The 20,756-nt window shown below is 41.4% G+C and overlaps 1 protein-coding gene across 4 annotated transcripts in view; it reads left to right on the top strand.

The window, feature by feature from the left end:
• Positions 1–1,440: 1,440 nt before the first annotated feature.
• LOC122898008 (zinc finger protein 780A-like) overlaps positions 1,441–20,756 on the top strand; it is a 59,044-nt gene continuing 39,728 nt past the window's right edge. For 3 of the 4 annotated variants that reach the window (XM_044236191.1, XM_044236192.1, XM_044236193.1), the window contains exons 1-3: positions 1,441–2,109; positions 12,766–12,846; positions 16,484–16,680. The gene's annotated coding sequence lies outside the window, so the exon portion shown is untranslated. Of the gene's footprint in view, positions 2,110–12,765; positions 12,847–13,720; positions 13,745–16,483; positions 16,681–20,756 lie in introns of those variants that run through there. The other variant, XM_044236194.1, reaches the window with a different exon arrangement.

The raw sequence follows: 20,756 nt of genomic DNA on the forward strand, positions 1-20,756 counted from the left end.
GTTGAGGTCCACCAGGTGAGAGAGGACGATGCTTCTGATAAAGATGATGAAAATGAACATGAGGGTGAGCAGCACATGCACTTGAGAAAAACTTCCTTAGAAAGAAGGAAGCAGGGGCGCCTGGGTGGCTCAGTGGGTTGAGCCTCTGCCTTCGGCTCAGGTCATGATCTCAGAGTCCTGGGATTGAGCCCCGCATCGGGCTCTCTGCTCACTGGGGAGACTGTGTCCACCCCCTCTCTGCTTGCCTCTCTGCCTACTTGTGATCTCTGTCTGTCAAAGAAATAAATAAATAAATAAAATCTTTGGGGAAAAAAAAGAAAGAAGGAAGCACTGAGCTTAACGATCATCTTACCAATGGTTATTTAAGGCTGCTGTGGACAGTGGCTCACCATTCTCTGGAGACATGGGCACCTGGAGGGATTGCGGTGGTGTGTCTTGATCCTGAGAAATTGGGAAGTGTCCTTGGGGTGTAGAAATACCGCACATTCTTTTTAGCACGTGGCATGTGTTGTGTCTCTAAGGCAATTGCTTCACAGATGTGTCTGGTGAGGTATCACACACATATACATGAGCGGGGGACAGAGGGAAGGCTTGCTTTGTGGATACACATTTGGGTGCCGACAACATATATCGGTACTAGGGACTTAGGTAGGGTTTTAAGAGGAGCAGTTTGAGAGTGGAGAGAATATGCCTGAGAACTTAGTAACAAGTTAGCTTCATTTAAAGATCTGATAGAGGAGATAGATCTATACTTCTACTCTGTTCATTCCTTTATTCATTCATTTTAACGAGAATATTCAATGCTCCCTTACTATATGTCTGGCACTGTTATAGGCAATGTTTCAGATATGAACATATAGTTATACATCTGATAGGAAGAAATAGTGGTCCTTATGGAGTTTATATTCTACTGCGAGTGGCAGAAAATATTAAATAGATACCATAGTATTTCAGCTGCTGCTAAGTGCTCTATTGAAAACTAATGAGTAGGAGGGGGACAAGGAATGCCCTGGGTGATTCAGCTTTAGTGTTTTTTTTTTTAAGATTTTATTTATTTATTTATTTATTCGAGAGAGAGAGTGTGTATGTGCTCATGAGTGGGGTTGGGTAGAGGGGGAGGGAGAGGTAAACAGAATCTTTTCTTTTTCTAAAAGATTTTATTTATTTACTTGACAGAGAGAGAGAGAGAGAGCACAAGCAGGCAGAACAACAGGCAGAGAGAGAGGAGGAAGCAGGCTCCCCGCTGAGCAGAGAGCCCGATGCAGGGCTCAATCCCAGGACCCTGAGACCATGACCTGAGCTGAAAGCAGAGGCTTAACCCAGGCACCAAGGCACCCCTAAGATTAAGATTAAGATTCATCAGAGAGAATCTTAAGCAGACTTCCCCTGAACGTGGAGCCCGACGTGGGGCTTGATCTCATGACCTTGAGATCATAACCTGAGCAGAAATGAAGAGTTGGGCGCCCAACTGACTGAGCCGCCCTGGCACCCCCTGTAGGTGATTCAGTTTTCAATAATCTGGTCAGGAGATTCTTCCTGAGAGTGTGATATTTGAGCAGAGACTTGAAGGACTGGAGGGAGGACGTGATGCATACAGCCTTTGGCAAGAACATAGAGGATAGAGCGGATATGTAGGGGAAAGATGGAGCAAGGACAGTTATTGGTGCATTTAGGGAATAGGAAGGTGACTAGAGGGGCTGTGGGGAGACTGGGGAATGAGCCACAGGAAGAGTTTAAAGTGCCAGCATATATGAAGTATTGTAGGTAGTGTAACTATTTTGACTTTTTTTAGGGAGCCACTAGATATTTTTGAACAGAGGAATGACATGGCCCTATTTATCTTCAGAAACAAAGATGATGGTGGTTTTCTACTCTACCAGTTCCAAGAACTCCCTTTCCCTAATGGTTTCAGGATGGGCTTGACGGAGGCGATGTTGGTGCCATATTTGGAAGCTGGAAGAGAAGCAGTAGCCATATGCTCTGAAGGACAGTGTGGGCCCAGGTGCTGCTGCAGCTCCCCACGGGGCTGCTCATCTGCTGACTCAGTGGCGGGCACGGGGCCCCAGCTCCTGCCAGGACCTTGTTCAGATCCTCCCAGCACTGTGCCAGGTGTGTGTGCAGCCCGGGACTCGGTGCCCACTTCTGCATGTTGCCCACATTGTAGGAGGTGGAGGTCGTGAGGCACCGACTTGGGTCCCAATTTGTCCTCGCCCTCTCCTATTTCACACCCAGCTTTTATGGCCTGTGTGGCCTGTGAACCTGCAGCGACCTCAGGCCCACCCCTGGACCTGTGTGGCATCCTGTAGACTCCACAATGGTGAGAGGTCTAATCCTTATTTTAAGAAAACTTCCTATTCCATTCCCCTCCTATTCCATTCCCCTCCCGTGGTTCTACTTCTCTGATTGACTCCAACCTGATACAACAATGTTCCTCCTGGGTTCTTGTTTGGGAGATCAAAGGACACAAGAAGGCAAATTTGCGTATATTTTTACACATTTGCTTTTTTCCTTTTCTGAGGCAGTTACAATTCCCAGGCAAATAGGAGTCTTTTTTAAAAAAATATTTTATTCATTTTTTTGAGAAAGAGTGAGAGCGAGAGTGATCACAGAGTGAGGGGGAGAAGCAGACTCACCACTGAGCAGGGAGCCCAATGTGGGGCTCAATCCCAGGACCCTGAGATCATGACCTGAGCCGAAAGCAATCTGTTAACTGACTGAGCCAGTCAGGTGCCCTTAAATGACATCACTTTTAAAGTTTCTTTGTTAAAAAAAAATAAAGTTTCTTTGTTGGTAGTATTTAGAAAGTACATAGAAATAAAATCAGCATTGTATTTTGAATTTGAGTCCAGCAACATTGCTAAATTATAGTATATTGCTTAATTTTTAAAAAAGATTTTATTTATTTTTTTGACAGAGAGAGATCACAAGTAGGCAGAGAAGCAGGCAGAGAGTGAAAGCAGGAGGAAGCAGGCTCCCAAGCAGAGAGCCCGATGCGGGACCCGGTCCCGGGACACTGAGATCATGACCTGAGCTGAAGGCAGAGGCTTAACCCACTGAACCACCCAGGTTCCCAGGATATTGCTTTATATTCCATTTCATTTTCTATATGCACCATGCTGTCATCTGCAGATATAACAAGTTTATTCATTTTCATCTGATCCATATGCCTTTTATTCATTTGCCTTGCCTTAAATTCATTGGTAGAACCTCTAACAACATGGTGAGAATGGGCTTATTTAGTTAATTCTGATGTTATGAGGGAAAGCTTTCCATTTTCATCATTAATTATAGTAACTCATCATTGTGATTGGCTGTAGAAATTTTCGATGTTAGTGTAAGAATAAAGAGGTTTTCTTCGATTCTCACTTTGCTAAGAATTTTGCATTTCTTGAATAAACCCCCATTTGGTTGTGATATATTTTTTTTAAAAAGATTTTATTTATTTATTTGACAGATAGAGATCACAAGTAGGCAGAGAGGCAGGCAGAGAGAGAGGGGGAAGCAGGATCCCCGCTGAGCAGAGAATCTGATGCGGGGGCTCAATCCCAGGACCCTGGGATCATGACCTGAGCCAAAGGCAGATGCTTAATGACTGAGCCTCCTAAGCACCCCATGTCGAACATTTTTTCATGGGCACATTGACCTTTTAATTTCTTCTTTGGGAAATGACTGATATCTTGCTCATTTTAAAATGGAATTGTTTGTATTTTTCTTACAGATTTCAAGAGTTGTTTATAAATTCTAGATATGAGTTAGATATAGGGCTGTAAATGCTTCCTTCCATGCCATGGTTTGTCTTTTTTTTTTTTAAGATTTTGTTTATTTATTTGACAGACAAGAGATCACAAGTAGACAGAGAGGCAGGCAGAGAGAGAGGAAGGAAAGCAGGCTCCCTGCCGAGCAGAGAGCCTGATGCGGGGCATGATCCCAGGACCCTGAGATCATGACCTGAAGGCAGAGGCTTTAACCCTCTGAGCCACCCAGGTGCCCCATGGTTTGCCTTTTTATGTTCTTAACTGCAAATTTTGAAGATCAAAAGCCTTTAATTTTGATGAAGTCCAGTTTTTTTCTTTTATGATTTGTATTTTTGTGTTCTGTTTAAGAATTCTGCACCTACTTCAGAGAAATATATATTTTCTTCTGGTGTATTATAGTTTTAACTTTCATATTTAGTTCTATGATCAAATCTGAGTTAATTTTTGTGTATGATGTAAGGTATGGGTCCAGTTTCTCTCTCTCTCACTTTTTTGCATATGGATGATGAATTGTTCTGTAAGTCTTTATATGAATTTTTAGAATGAATTTCTTATGCAACAGCTAATGGTTGGTTCTTGCATTTTTATTTTTTCAATTTTATTTATTTAAGAAATCTCTATACCTCATGTGGGTCTCAAACTCATGACCCCAAGATCAAGAGTTGCATGCCTCTCTTAACTGAGCCAGCCAGTGCCCTGGGTCTTGCCTTTTTTTTTTTTTTTGAAGAGTTTATTTATTTGACAGACAGAGATCACAAATAAGCAGAGAGACAGGCAGAGAGAGAGGGGAAGGCAGTCTCCCTGCTGAGCAGAGAGCCCGGAGCGGGGCTCGATCCCAGGACCCTGAGACCATGACCTGAGCCCAAGGCAGAGGCTTAACCCACTGAGCCACCCAGATGCCCCGGGTCTTGCCTTTTTATCCACCCTACTATTCTCTGCCTTTTAGTTGAAGTATTTTTACCATTTATAATGTGATTATTCATATCATTGAACTTAAATATACCTTTTTTGATATCTTCTTTCACTTTCACCCTCTGTCACTTATTTTTTCTCCTTTTTTCCTTTTTGGGTTAATTGAAGGTTTTTTTGGTTTGTTTGTTTTTAGCATTGTGATCTCTGTTACTGGTTTATTAGCTATATATCTTATTTTATTGTTGTTGCTCTAGGGTTTTGCAGTGGACAACTTACCAGTCTACCATCAAGTAATGGTGGGCCACTTCACATACCAGGGAGTCTGCTTCTCCTCTCACTCCCTTTCTCCCTCTGTGTTCTCTCTCTCTCTCAACTAACTAACTAACTAAATAAAGTCTTTTTAAAAAAAAATAAAAATAATATTTTAAGAAATCAATGATGAAGAACACCTGGGTGGCTCAGTGGGGTTAAAGCCTCTACCTTTGGCTCAGGTCATGATCTCAGGGTCCTGGCATCAAGCCCCACATTGGGCTCTCTGCTCAGCAGGGAGCCTGCTCCCTCCCGCCCGCCTCTGCCTGCCTCTCTGCCTACTTGTGATCTCTAGCTGTCAAATAAATAAATAAAATCTTTTTAAAAATTTTTAAAAAATAAAAAAGAAATCAAAGATGAGAAAAACTCCTTTGATATTACCTACGCATTTCCCATTTGCAGATTTATTTGTGTAAATCTAGGTTTCCATCTGCTATCATTTTTCTTCCATTCAAAGAACTTCCTTTAACTTTTCTTCCAGTAAATGCCTGTTGGTGATAAATTCTGTTTTTGTTCATCAGAGAAAGTCTTTGTTTTTATTTATTTTTTGGAAAGTCTGTAAATTCCCTTGAGAAGATATTTTATTTGGGTATAAAAGTCTAGGTTGACAGTTTTTTCCCCTTTCAGCTCTGTAAAAATATAATTCAATTCTCTTAGGCTCTGTGTAAATTCTGATTAGAAATCATTAATGTTTCTTATTTTTGTTCCTCTTCTTCTTCTTCTTCTTTTTTTTTAGGTTTTATTTATTTATTTGGCAGACAGAGATCACAAGTAGGCAGAGAGGCAGGCAGAGAGAGAGGGAGGAAGCAGGCTCTCTGTCAAGCTGTGAGCCTGATGTGGGGCTCTATTCCAGGACCCTGAGATCATGACCTGAGCCAAAGGCAGGGGCTTTAATCCTCTCAGCCTCCCAGGCACCCCTCCTCTTCTTTTTTATCTTATCTTTTTTTTTCATTAATGTATAATGTATTATTTGTTTCGGGGGTACAGGTCTGTGATTCATCAGTCTTACGCAATTTACAGCATTTATCATAGCGCATACTCTCCCCAATGTTCATCACCCAGCCACCCCATCCTTCCCTCCACCCCTAGCAACCCTCGGTTTGCTTCCTGAGATTAAGAATCTCTTATGGTTTGTCTCCCTCTCTGGTTTTGTCTTGTTTCATTTATCCCTCCCTTCCCCTGTGATCCTCTGTCTTGTTTCCCAAATTCCTCATATCAGTGAAATCATATGATAATTGTCTTTCTCTGATTGACTTATTTCACTTAGCATATAGCCTCTACTTCCATCCATGTCATTGAGATGGCAAGATTTCAAGTTTTTTGATGGCTGCCTAATATTCTATTGTGTATAGATCCCACATCTACTTTTCCATTCATCTCTCCTTTTGGGCTGGTCATAACTTGAACACCTTCCAGTTTTGAATGAGCTCTGGGAACTGTTTAGTTCATAGCTACCTATCTTTTGTATGTGTGACCTTATGGAGTTTCACCCTATGCACGTACAATTTAGTATTCAGCAAAGACTCTGGTGGAATCCCATGCAGATTTCTGGGACCCTTTTTATGCATAGCTCCCTATTCTCTCTTATCGCCTCTGGAGCCTATTACATACATATTCTTAGTTTTCTTTCTTTTTTTTTAAAAAAGATTTTATTTATGTGAGGGAGAGTGAGAGAGAGCATGAGCGAGGGAGGAGGAGAGGAAGAGGGGCAAACAGAATCCCTGCCAAGCAGGGAGCCCAAGGTGGGGCTCAATCCCAGGGTCCTGGGATCATGACCTGAGCTGAAGGCAGATGCTTAACTGACTGAGCCACCCCGGGCTCCCCACATACTCTTTTTTCTGTCATGTCAATTCATCCCAATATTTATTTTTTTCTCTCTGTGATTTGCTGGTCAGTCTTTTGTTGATCCCAGTATCCTTAATTCTTTTCTTATTTCATCACCCTGACCTAGAAAAATCTCAGCATTAATTGAATCTAGTGTCCATTTTCCCCCTGTGTCTACAACTATGGCAATTTTGTGCAGCTGAATACACAACTTGGTAGAGTGGTGTCAGCATAAATGTTTCATTGGAAATAGCCTGAATTCCTCCTGTGATTCTGCCCAGCAGATCCCTTCTATTTCATCTTTCAACTCTTTCTATCATTATATGTCGGTGGGCTTTCAAATATTCTCAGCCATCCTCAGATCTTCATGCTTCTTCCTCCCTTTTAAAATATGCTTGTCTCCTACATCATAGAGAGGTTGAAGTTATCTGTTGAGAAATCCCTGTGTTTCCTTCCACAATTCAGAATGATCCTCACTTTACACCCATTCTTTTTTTTTTAAGATTTTATTCATTTATTTGACAGACAGAAATCACAGGTAGGCGGAGAGGCAGGCAGAGAGAGAGAGGAATAAGCAGGCTCCCCGCTGAGCAGAGAGACCGATGCGGGGCTTGATCCCAGAACCCTGAGATCATGACCTGAGCCGAAGGCAGAGGCTTTAACCTACTGAGCCACCCAGGCGTCCCGCATTCTTTTTTTTTTTTTAAGTTTTATTTATTTAACTAATCTCTATACTCCGCTGGGGCTTGAACTCATGACCCCGAGATCAAGACTCAAATGCCCCCCTGACTGAGCTAGCCAGGTGCCCCATACCCATTCCTTTTTCCTACACTTATGTTAAGTGATGAATTCCTTTTTAAAACTAAGATTAGGGGCGCCTGGGTGGCTCAGTGTTAAGTGTCTGCCTTCAGCTCAGGTCATGATCCCAGGGTCCTGGAATAGGGTCCCGCATCAGGTTCCCTGCTCAGTGGGAAGCCTCCTTCTCCCTCTCCCACTCCCCCTGCTTGTGATCCCTCTCTCACTGTGTATCTCTCTGTTAAATAAATAAATGAAATCTTAAAACAAAAAAAAAACCCCTAAGATTAATTTTTTTGCTAATGCACTGGTCCAATGTTTCTTCTCCTCCTTCTTCATACTTAGTAATGGGCTTTGATTTAATTAATATTAAATATGTCTTTCTACTGTAATCCAACAAATCCAATCTACCAGCTCTTACCCATCAGTATTTAAACTCTCTCTCTTCCCCATGAGGTTCTGGTTACTCTCTCACAGTTACATTTATTGGTAGAGTGATCTGTACTCCCCTCCATTGCCTCACTCCCATACACTGAGTGCATAGTAAATTGGCCTTCCGTCACACAGCCCCACTGCATTTATTTTATCTTTTTTAAAAAATATTTTATTTATTTATTTGACGAAGAGAGAGAGGGATCACAAGTAGACAGAGCAGCACACAGAGAGAGAGCAAGGGGGAAGCAGGCTCCCTGCTGGGCAGAGTTCCCGATGCTGGGCTTGATCCCAGGACTCTGGGATCATGACCTGAGCTGAAGGCAGAGGCTTAACCCACTGAGCCACCCAGGCACCCCTATTTTGTCTTTTAAAATGGGTCTCTGTCAATACCTACTGCCTTGTTTATTTAGTTTTTTAAATTTCCATGTATTTATTTTAAGTAATCTCTACACCCAAGGTGGGGCTCAAACTCACAACCCTAAGATCCAGAGTCACACACTCTTCCAACGGAGCCAGCCAGGTGCCCCTCTTCTGTCTTGTTCAGATATCCCGCACGCTCCTTCCTTGGAAGGCCTCCTGTTTTCCCTACCAAACCTTTGATAGGTGGAAGTCATTCAGGCCTGTGAGAGATTTTCCAAAGATAAGGCAGAGTCCTATGTTATTCTCTAAGCCTCACTGTTTAATGACCTCACAATTATTTGACCTCATCCCGGTAGAGAATACAGAAAAATGTTTTCTTCCTGCTCCCTCTGATAGCATCTTGCGATATTCTCTTGAAACACTGATAATTAATTTGGGTAATTAGTATGCTGAGAAAAAAATGTTTAGAGATTTTTCTTGGAGACACTGTCATTGATGCTAGAAATAACATAATAATCACAGCTCTAAAGAGATGAGGTCAGTCCTTCTCCTCGCTCGTGCTCTCTCTCTCACTGTCTCTCTCTCTCTCAAATAAATAAATAAAATCTTTAAAAAAAAAAATAAAGAGATGAGGTCAGTAAAACCAAGCCTGTAACTGAGGGTTCAGCTTTTCCCTCCCATGGCAAATCTGGTAAACTTTGGGTTTACTGTCTTCTAACAAAGGTTGCTCAGGTGAGTGGAGTTTTAGTTCAGATTTAGAAACTGGGAGAAAAGAGGGGTGGATATTCAGAGATGGGAATCTGCACAGCATCTGGACAACACTGCCTTTTCACAAGTACACACAAGAATACGTGTAGAGCCTGCCTTACTGGGAAAGGATGTTCTCTAATCATTTGGAGATTCTCTTGCCCTTGCCCACTTGCCTACAGTGTCTCCTTGATTCTTTCTCTGCATTAGTTCTGCCCCAATTTTTACCTCTGTTCTTTGATTAAACCTTAGTCTGAGATTCCTTAAGTGTGGAATCAAAATGAATTAAATGTATAATAGGGAAAGTTAGAGGCCTGATGCATAACATAGAATGTCTTAAATAAATATTAGAATGTCTTAAATAAATATTAACATCTTCTGTTTCCACTGGACCTTGTCCGGATGAGACTGAATTTGGACAATTTATTTATATGGGAGAGTACTATGTGTGCACAGCATGAAAAATTTAAAAACATTGTCTGCATCTTAATTAGCTTGGTACACTAAGAAATTATATCTTATTGTAGGTTCTGATCTTTTAATCAAAATAATACACCTTGGAACACATGCCAGACCCAATTCCGGAAGAAGGCATGCTTACCCATGACTATCTCACAGCTGGGTTCTCATTTCCAATAGCATACTTGGAACCAAAACCAAAATTCTGAGATGTGGTATATTGTTCTTACAATCAGACATCTGATGTGGATCCTTCTTTCTGCTCTCTGTTCCAGGGACATAAAAATCCTGAAAGCAAATATGACCGATCAGGACCATGGCTAGCACAGGGTCAGTGCTCACAGGGGCTTAAGTATTTGGTGCAATCTCACTGAATCTTGGGGGACATGGACTTTAGGAAGCCATTTTCACACTTTTTTGCTCAAGCACAGAGCCTATACAGAATTCATCATCAGCCGCCGTATTCCCTTGGTCAGCAGCACCTCTGCTGCTATTTCTTTTCTTTTTTTAAGATTTTATTTATTTATTTGACAGATAGAGATCACAAGTAGGCAGAGAGGCAGGCAGAGAGAGAGGAGAAAGCAGGCTCCCCGCTGAGCAGAGAGCCAGATGCGGGACTCGATCCCAGGATCCTGAGATCACGACCTGAGCTGAAGGCAGCAGCTTAATCCTCTGAGCCACCCAGGCACCCCTCTGCTGCTATTTCTATCTGCGTGTATGTGTCTGGTTCCTGCTCTTTCCTTTGCCCTGAAATTTATTTGTCTGTTAATATTTGATTTGACAATCCAACTTTATACTTCCCAAATCATCCACCAATTATTCTGCTCCCTCTTACCAAATGGCTGTTTTCTAATTTGTTGAATTTTCTATTTATTTATAATTTTTAATAATTTTATTTATTATAGAATTATAGATTCTAAAAATAGTAGAATTATTCTAGTTAATAATTATATTAATAATTATAGTTGATAATTATACCAATAATTATAATCTATAGATAATATAAATATTATAGAATTATAAATAATTCTATTTATTTATAATTTTTTATATTATATAATAATTACATATTTATAATTTTTTCTGGACACTTCATCCTGACCCATTGATATATTTGACTGGTTTTCAATTGTACCCACACTTTAATTGCTGTAATAAGTTCTAGGAAATCAGGTAAGCAATCCATTGTTATTATTATTTTTTAAAAAAATGAATCAGTTTCTGTATGTTTGAAAATTTTGGTAATAAAGTATTGGGGAAAATGACTTGGATTTTCTTGCACAATTATAGCTAAATTTCGAGATAAATTTCCCAATTCTCCCCAAAGCTGTCTTGCTATTTTGACTGACATTGAACTGAATCTACACATTTGAAGAAGTTTCAAGAGTTGAATCTATACCTTTGAGGAAGTTTCAAATCTTGAGGCATTATATTTTCCCATCCAGGAACATGCGATGAATTCCACTCATTCAAGATTTTTTAAATGCTATTTTTTTTTACTTTTATATTTCCAGCACATTACTGATCTAGTTTGGTTCCAAGATTCGAAAAGTGTTTATTCATAATATATCTTAAAATTTTAAAAAGATTTTATTTATTTCCTTGACAGAGAGAGACAACAGTGAGAGAGGAAACACAAGCAGGGGGAGTGGGAAAGGGAGAAGCAGGCTTCCCGCTGAGCAGGGAGCCTGATGCGGGGCTCGATCCCAGGGTCCTGGGATCATGACCTGAGCTGAAGGCAGGGGCTTAATGACTGAGCCACTCAGGTGCCCCTATATTTTAAATTTTTGCATACTTGTGTAACATTTGAGCAAATTACTATATTATTACTTCTAAAATATTTCAGCATGTTCTTCAAATGTTACACATAAAAATGATCTAATTTTCAAAGAGAAATAACTTTTTCCTGCCATTTTGTTGACCAAGTCAGAAAAATAATGAATTGTGTGCATGAGTTCATGTTAGTCATTTTTCCCCCTTGAAATGAGATTGTTTCTAATATTCATTGTCATATTAATCGTGGGTAGTCTCGGAATATATCTTCGTTAATGTATTATTATTAAGATATACTGCTCATCCAGTTTAGGTCCTTGATTCAGAGTTGTATTAAAAAATTACATAGGGGGACACCTGGTGGCTCAGTTAAGTGTCTGCCTTCACCTCAAGTCATGATCCCAGGGTCCTGGGATCAAGTCCCACATCGGGGACCTGGGATCAAGTCCCTTGCTCAGTGGGAAGCCTGCTTCTACTTCGCCTGCTGCTCCCCCTGCCTGTGCATGCTCTCTCTCCCTGACAAAAAATTACATTGGTTTATAGAAACATAACATTTGGCAGAGGGTATTTGATAGTATCCAGTGCAACATAAGCTACTTGAATACCTATCTCTCAGATAGATTAGGCTTTTACATAAACAAAACCAAGCAAATGCTCAAATCAAGCAAGAACATGCGGTTTCAAGTAACACAATTATTGAGCTTAAAGCATTATTTTAAACAGGTTTTATTTGTTTGTTTGACAGAGAGAGAGAGAGAGAGAGAGAGAGAACGCACAAGCAGGGGTAGCAGCAGGCAGAGGGAGAGGGGGAAGCAGATTCCCCACAGAGCAGGGAGCCTGATGGGGGCTCAGTCCTAGGACCCTGTGATCATGACCTCAGCTGAAGACAGATGCTTAACTGACTGAGTCACCCAGGCGCCCTTTAATGCACTATTTTAACAATTAAGTGGAGGATATGCATTCTGTGTTAAGAAACCTGTCAATGTAAAGAACATATTGAAATGACTTTTGGCGTGAAAATAATGACTCTATTCATATTTGTTTATTCATGTAATAGATATTAATTGACTGCCTACTAGTAACAGATTGTTCTAGACCCTGGATATGGACTGAAAACATGGAGACAAGACCCCTGCTTTCGTGGCTCTCATAGTTCTTTTGGAGGAAATGGTCTTCCTTTGATAGAAATAAGGTTATCCAATAAGATCATCTCAGTTGTTATAAGTACCACAAGAGATATAGTAGGTGATGAGGAGAAAAGAAAACTTCAGGGTTAGGATTTTTGTGCATGACAAGAGGATAGGTTTCCCAGAAAGGAGTTTTTAAAGAAATTATGGTGAGAACTGTAGTTCACTTGATTTGAAGACACTCATGTGTTCTTTCTGTTTCTCTCCAGGTGCTACGGACCCGAGCAAAATCATACCTCAGTCATGACCTTTAGTCACCGAAGCAATGATTTCTGCTAACTTGGCAATAGGTATGGTCATCCTTGCTCAAACTGGAATAAGGATTGTGGGTAATGCTTTACTCTGTTGTTATGTCTGCTCTCTTTTTAGGAGAGCTAGATTGAGACCATTAATGCAAATAATCAACCATCTTGCTTTAGCCAATACTTTGATCCTTCTTTGTGGAGGAATCCCTTTGACAATGGTAACCTTTGGGTTGAAATATTTCCTATATGATGTCATACATAAACTTGTCTTTTATTTTCAGAGTTGCCTAGGGAAATTCTCTTAGCATCACCTGTCTTTTGGGTGGTTTCGGGCCTTGAGTATAGACCCTACAAACTGTAGATGGGCAGAACTCAAATTCAAATCCCCAAAGCACATTAATTCACCATGTGTCCCAAGTTGGATGTTTCATTGGCTGATAAATATCATTGCTCCCATGAAAGCAACTGGACCAAAGACTAGCAGAAATATCAGTGTGAAATAAAATCTGGGGTGTTGCCCTAATTGGTTGGTTAATGCAATTACAGAATCAACACATTTAATTATTTTCACCTCTGTTGATGTTACTTGCTTGGGATTCATGATATGGGCCAGTGGGTACATGATATTTTTCCTTCACAGGCACCAACAGCAAGTCCAACACATTCTCAGCACTAGATAATCCTCCCAAATATCCCCAGAGACCAGAGCCATGAAAGCTATCCTAAGACTTGTGAGCAGTTTTTCTTTTTTTTTTTTTAAAGATTTTATTTATTTATTTGACAGAGAGAGATCACAAGAGGGAGAGAGGCAGGCAGAGAGAGAGAGAAGGAAGCAGGCTCCCGGCTGAGCAGAGAGCCTGATGCGGGGCTCGATCCCAGGACCCTGCGATCATGACCTGAGCCGAAGGCAGCGGCTTAACCCACTGAGCCACCCAGGCGCCCCGTGAGCAGTTTTTCTATATTTCATTCTCTCTCTTCTGGTTTTGAAATGCATGCTTCTCTTTTTGAAAACCACCCATTGTGGCTTGTGAACACCAGTGCGCTTCCAGCATCTTGTTTTCCAACCCTCATTCCCTTTTTGCTCTTAAAAAGGGACCCTCATATCTCTAGCTTCTGCTGTTCCTGCTTGAGAAAGTTGTAGAATTCACCCAACTACTGACAGTCTTCTAGAACATTCATTCACCCATGGATCTCCTACTGTCAAGTATGTGAAGTATATTCTCGGCACCGCTGACGTGTGTTAGGCACAGTGGTGAACAGCAAGGGTATTTGCTCCAATGAAGTCGGTGGGGAATCCAGACGTCAGACAAATAATGATAGAATTGCATTTGCGCGGATTGGTGCACTAAGGAACTCAGGAAAGCATGTTTTAGGACTGTGGAAAGCTCCCTTTACTTAGGATGCTCCCTGAGCATTTTGGAGGAAGTTTGCCAGCTTTAGTGGGTGTTTTAGGTAAACAGAAAAGCGTGTCTGGACACCATCTGCAGGAAGGAACAGAGAACATACAAAGAACTGAAGGAAACCCCATGTACCTCGTATGCCAAGAGCAAGGGACTTCGGCATGATTGAAGGACGGATGACAATTAGCTAGGTCTTACAGATTAGGTGAAGAATTTGTATCATGACTCTCAACAGTCGTTTCAGACAATTTAAGGATTTTCGTCTAGGAGAAAGGAGGCATTAAAAGAAAACGTCTAATTTGCATACCCATTCTGAGCAGGGTTTATTGAGTTGAGCAACAGTGGCTTTGGGAGGCAGATACGGGAGACTGTTGAGGTCCACCAGGTGAGAGAGGACGATGCTTCTGATAAAGATGATGAAAATGAACATGAGGGTGAGCAGCACATGCACTTGAGAAAAACTTCCTTAGAAAGAAGGAAGCAGGGGCGCCTGGGTGGCTCAGTGGGTTGAGCCTCTGCCTTCGGCTCAGGTCATGATCTCAGAGTCCTGGGATTGAGCCCCGCATCGGGCTCTCTGCTCACTGGGGAGACTGTGTCCACCCCCTCTCTGCTTGCCTCTCTGCCTACTTGTGATCTCTGTCTGTCAAAGAAATAAATAAATAAATAAAATCTTTGGGGAAAAAAAAGAAAGAAGGAAGCACTGAGCTTAACGATCATCTTACCAATGGTTATTTAAGGCTGCTGTGGACAGTGGCTCACCATTCTCTGGAGACATGGGCACCTGGAGGGATTGCGGTGGTGTGTCTTGATCCTGAGAAATTGGGAAGTGTCCTTGGGGTGTAGAAATACCGCACATTCTTTTTAGCACGTGGCATGTGTTGTGTCTCTAAGGCAATTGCTTCACAGATGTGTCTGGTGAGGTATCACACACATATACATGAGCGGGGGACAGAGGGAAGGCTTGCTTTGTGGATACACATTTGGGTGCCGACAACATATATCGGTACTAGGGACTTAGGTAGGGTTTTAAGAGGAGCAGTTTGAGAGTGGAGAGAATATGCCTGAGAACTTAGTAACAAGTTAGCTTCATTTAAAGATCTGATAGAGGAGATAGATCTATACTTCTACTCTGTTCATTCCTTTATTCATTCATTTTAACGAGAATATTCAATGCTCCCTTACTATATGTCTGGCACTGTTATAGGCAATGTTTCAGATATGAACATATAGTTATACATCTGATAGGAAGAAATAGTGGTCCTTATGGAGTTTATATTCTACTGCGAGTGGCAGAAAATATTAAATAGATACCATAGTATTTCAGCTGCTGCTAAGTGCTCTATTGAAAACTAATGAGTAGGAGGGGGACAAGGAATGCCCTGGGTGATTCAGCTTTAGTGTTTTTTTTTTTAAGATTTTATTTATTTATTTATTTATTCGAGAGAGAGAGTGTGTATGTGCTCATGAGTGGGGTTGGGTAGAGGGGGAGGGAGAGGTAAACAGAATCTTTTCTTTTTCTAAAAGATTTTATTTATTTACTTGACAGAGAGAGAGAGAGAGAGCACAAGCAGGCAGAACAACAGGCAGAGAGAGAGGAGGAAGCAGGCTCCCCGCTGAGCAGAGAGCCCGATGCAGGGCTCAATCCCAGGACCCTGAGACCATGACCTGAGCTGAAAGCAGAGGCTTAACCCAGGCACCAAGGCACCCCTAAGATTAAGATTAAGATTCATCAGAGAGAATCTTAAGCAGACTTCCCCTGAACGTGGAGCCCGACGTGGGGCTTGATCTCATGACCTTGAGATCATAACCTGAGCAGAAATGAAGAGTTGGGCGCCCAACTGACTGAGCCGCCCTGGCACCCCCTGTAGGTGATTCAGTTTTCAATAATCTGGTCAGGAGATTCTTCCTGAGAGTGTGATATTTGAGCAGAGACTTGAAGGACTGGAGGGAGGACGTGATGCATACAGCCTTTGGCAAGAACATAGAGGATAGAGCGGATATGTAGGGGAAAGATGGAGCAAGGACAGTTATTGGTGCATTTAGGGAATAGGAAGGTGACTAGAGGGGCTGTGGGGAGACTGGGGAATGAGCCACAGGAAGAGTTTAAAGTGCCAGCATATATGAAGTATTGTAGGTAGTGTAACTATTTTGACTTTTTTTAGGGAGCCACTAGATATTTTTGAACAGAGGAATGACATGGCCCTATTTATCTTCAGAAACAAAGATGATGGTGGTTTTCTACTCTACCAGTTCCAAGAACTCCCTTTCCCTAATGGTTTCAGGATGGGCTTGACGGAGGCGATGTTGGTGCCATATTTGGAAGCTGGAAGAGAAGCAGTAGCCATATGCTCTGAAGGACAGTGTGGGCCCAGGTGCTGCTGCAGCTCCCCACGGGGCTGCTCATCTGCTGACTCAGTGGCGGGCACGGGGCCCCAGCTCCTGCCAGGACCTTGTTCAGATCCTCCCAGCACTGTGCCAGGTGTGTGTGCAGCCCGGGACTCGGTGCCCACTTCTGCATGTTGCCCACATTGTAGGAGGTGGAGGTCGTGAGGCACCGACTTGGGTCCCAATTTGTCCTCGCCCTCTCCTATTTCACACCCAGCTTTTATGGCCTGTGTGGCCTGTGAACCTGCAGCGACCTCAGGCCCACCCCTGGACCTGTGTGGCATCCTGTAGACTCCACAATGGTGAGAGGTCTAATCCTTATTTTAAGAAAACTTCCTATTCCATTCCCCTCCTATTCCATTCCCCTCCCGTGGTTCTACTTCTCTGATTGACTCCAACCTGATACAACAATGTTCCTCCTGGGTTCTTGTTTGGGAGATCAAAGGACACAAGAAGGCAAATTTGCGTATATTTTTACACATTTGCTTTTTTCCTTTTCTGAGGCAGTTACAATTCCCAGGCAAATAGGAGTCTTTTTTAAAAAAATATTTTATTCATTTTTTTGAGAAAGAGTGAGAGCGAGAGTGATCACAGAGTGAGGGGGAGAAGCAGACTCACCACTGAGCAGGGAGCCCAATGTGGGGCTCAATCCCAGGACCCTGAGATCATGACCTGAGCCGAAAGCAATCTGTTAACTGACTGAGCCAGTCAGGTGCCCTTAAATGACATCACTTTTAAAGTTTCTTTGTTAAAAAAAAATAAAGTTTCTTTGTTGGTAGTATTTAGAAAGTACATAGAAATAAAATCAGCATTGTATTTTGAATTTGAGTCCAGCAACATTGCTAAATTATAGTATATTGCTTAATTTTTAAAAAAGATTTTATTTATTTTTTTGACAGAGAGAGATCACAAGTAGGCAGAGAAGCAGGCAGAGAGTGAAAGCAGGAGGAAGCAGGCTCCCAAGCAGAGAGCCCGATGCGGGACCCGGTCCCGGGACACTGAGATCATGACCTGAGCTGAAGGCAGAGGCTTAACCCACTGAACCACCCAGGTTCCCAGGATATTGCTTTATATTCCATTTCATTTTCTATATGCACCATGCTGTCATCTGCAGATATAACAAGTTTATTCATTTTCATCTGATCCATATGCCTTTTATTCATTTGCCTTGCCTTAAATTCATTGGTAGAACCTCTAACAACATGGTGAGAATGGGCTTATTTAGTTAATTCTGATGTTATGAGGGAAAGCTTTCCATTTTCATCATTAATTATAGTAACTCATCATTGTGATTGGCTGTAGAAATTTTCGATGTTAGTGTAAGAATAAAGAGGTTTTCTTCGATTCTCACTTTGCTAAGAATTTTGCATTTCTTGAATAAACCCCATTTGGTTGTGATATATTTTTTTAAAAAGATTTTATTTATTTATTTGACAGATAGAGATCACAAGTAGGCAGAGAGGCAGGCAGAGAGAGAGGGGGAAGCAGGATCCCCGCTGAGCAGAGAATCTGATGCGGGGCTCAATCCCAGGACCCTGGGATCATGACCTGAGCCAAAGGCAGATGCTTAATGACTGAGCCTCCTAAGCACCCCATGTCGAACATTTTTTCAAGGGCACATTGACCTTTTAATTTCTTCTTTGGGAAATGACTGATATCTTGCTCATTTTAAAATGGAATTGTTTGTATTTTTCTTACAGATTTCAAGAGTTGTTTATAAATTCTAGATATGAGTTAGATATAGGGCTGTAAATGCTTCCTTCCATGCCATGGTTTGTCTTTTTTTTTTTTAAGATTTTGTTTATTTATTTGACAGACAAGAGATCACAAGTAGACAGAGAGGCAGGCAGAGAGAGAGGAAGGAAAGCAGGCTCCCTGCCGAGCAGAGAGCCTGATGCGGGGCATGATCCCAGGACCCTGAGATCATGACCTGAAGGCAGAGGCTTTAACCCTCTGAGCCACCCAGGTGCCCCATGGTTTGCCTTTTTATGTTCTTAACTGCAAATTTTGAAGATCAAAAGCCTTTAATTTTGATGAAGTCCAGTTTTTTCTTTTATGATTTGTATTTTTGTGTTCTGTTTAAGAATTCTGCACCTACTTCAGAGAAATATATATTTTCTTCTGGTGTATTATAGTTTTAACTTTCATATTTAGTTCTATGATCAAATCTGAGTTAATTTTTGTGTATGATGTAAGGTATGGGTCCAGTTTCTCTCTCTCTCACTTTTTTGCATATGGATGATGAATTGTTCTGTAAGTCTTTATATGAATTTTTAGAATGAATTTCTTATGCACAGCTAATGGTTGGTTCTTGCATTTTTATTTTTTCAATTTTATTTATTTAAGAAATCTCTATACCTCATGTGGGTCTCAAACTCATGACCCCAAGATCAAGAGTTGCATGCCTCTCTTACTGAGCCAGCCAGTGCCCTGGGTCTTGCCTTTTTTTTTTTTTTTGAAGAGTTTATTTATTTGACAGACAGAGATCACAAATAAGCAGAGAGACAGGCAGAGAGAGAGGGGAAGGCAGTCTCCCTGCTGAGCAGAGAGCCCGGAGCGGGGCTCGATCCCAGGACCCTGAGACCATGACCTGAGCCCAAGGCAGAGGCTTAACCCACTGAGCCACCCAGATGCCCCGGGTCTTGCCTTTTTATCCACCCTACTATTCTCTGCCTTTTAGTTGAAGTATTTTTACCATTTATAATGTGATTATTCATATCATTGAACTTAAATATACCTTTTTTGATATCTTCTTTCACTTTCACCCTCTGTCACTTATTTTTTCTCCTTTTTTCCTTTTTGGGTTAATTGAAGGTTTTTTTGGTTTGTTTGTTTTTAGCATTGTGATCTCTGTTACTGGTTTATTAGCTATATATCTTATTTTATTGTTGTTGCTCTAGGGTTTGCAGTGGACAACTTACCAGTCTACCATCAAGTAATGGTGGGCCACTTCACATACCAGGGAGTCTGCTTCTCCTCTCACTCCCTTTCTCCCTCTGTGTTCTCTCTCTCTCTCAACTAACTAACTAACTAAATAAAGTCTTTTTAAAAAAAAATAAAAATAATATTTTAAGAAATCAATGATGAAGAACACCTGGGTGGCTCAGTGGGTTAAAGCCTCTACCTTTGGCTCAGGTCATGATCTCAGGGTCCTGGCATCAAGCCCCACATTGGGCTCTCTGCTCAGCAGGGAGCCTGCTCCCTCCCGCCCGCCTCTGCCTGCCTCTCTGCCTACTTGTGATCTCTAGCTGTCAAATAAATAAATAAAATCTTTTTAAAAATTTTTAAAAAATAAAAAAGAAATCAAAGATGAGAAAAACTCCTTTGATATTACCTACGCATTTCCCATTTGCAGATTTATTTGTGTAAATCTAGGTTTCCATCTGCTATCATTTTTCTTCCATTCAAAGAACTTCCTTTAACTTTTCTTCCAGTAAATGCCTGTTGGTGATAAATTCTGTTTTTGTTCATCAGAGAAAGTCTTTGTTTTTATTTATTTTTTGGAAAGTCTGTAAATTCCCTTGAGAAGATATTTTATTTGGGTATAAAAGTCTAGGTTGACAGTTTTTTCCCCTTTCAGCTCTGTAAAAATATAATTCAATTCTCTTAGGCTCTGTGTAAATTCTGATTAGAAATCATTAATGTTTCTTATTTTTGTTCCTCTTCTTCTTCTTCTTCTTTTTTTTTAGGTTTTATTTATTTATTTGGCAGACAGAGATCACAAGTAGGCAGAGAGGCAGGCAGAGAGAGAGGGAGGAAGCAGGCTCTCTGTCAAGCTGTGAGCCTGATGTGGGGCTCTATTCCAGGACCCTGAGATCATGACCTGAGCCAAAGGCAGGGGCTTTAATCCTCTCAGCCTCCCAGGCACCCCTCCTCTTCTTTTTTATCTTATCTTTTTTTTTCATTAATGTATAATGTATTATTTGTTTCGGGGGTACAGGTCTGTGATTCATCAGTCTTACGCAATTTACAGCATTTATCATAGCGCATACTCTCCCCAATGTTCATCACCCAGCCACCCCATCCTTCCCTCCACCCCTAGCAACCCTCGGTTTGCTTCCTGAGATTAAGAATCTCTTATGGTTTGTCTCCCTCTCTGGTTTTGTCTTGTTTCATTTATCCCTCCCTTCCCCTGTGATCCTCTGTCTTGTTTCCCAAATTCCTCATATC

The sequence above is a fragment of the Neovison vison genome, unplaced genomic scaffold (assembly GCF_020171115.1).
Source record: "Neovison vison isolate M4711 unplaced genomic scaffold, ASM_NN_V1 Scaffold_085, whole genome shotgun sequence".
In the NCBI taxonomy this organism is placed as follows: domain Eukaryota; kingdom Metazoa; phylum Chordata; class Mammalia; order Carnivora; family Mustelidae; genus Neogale; species Neogale vison.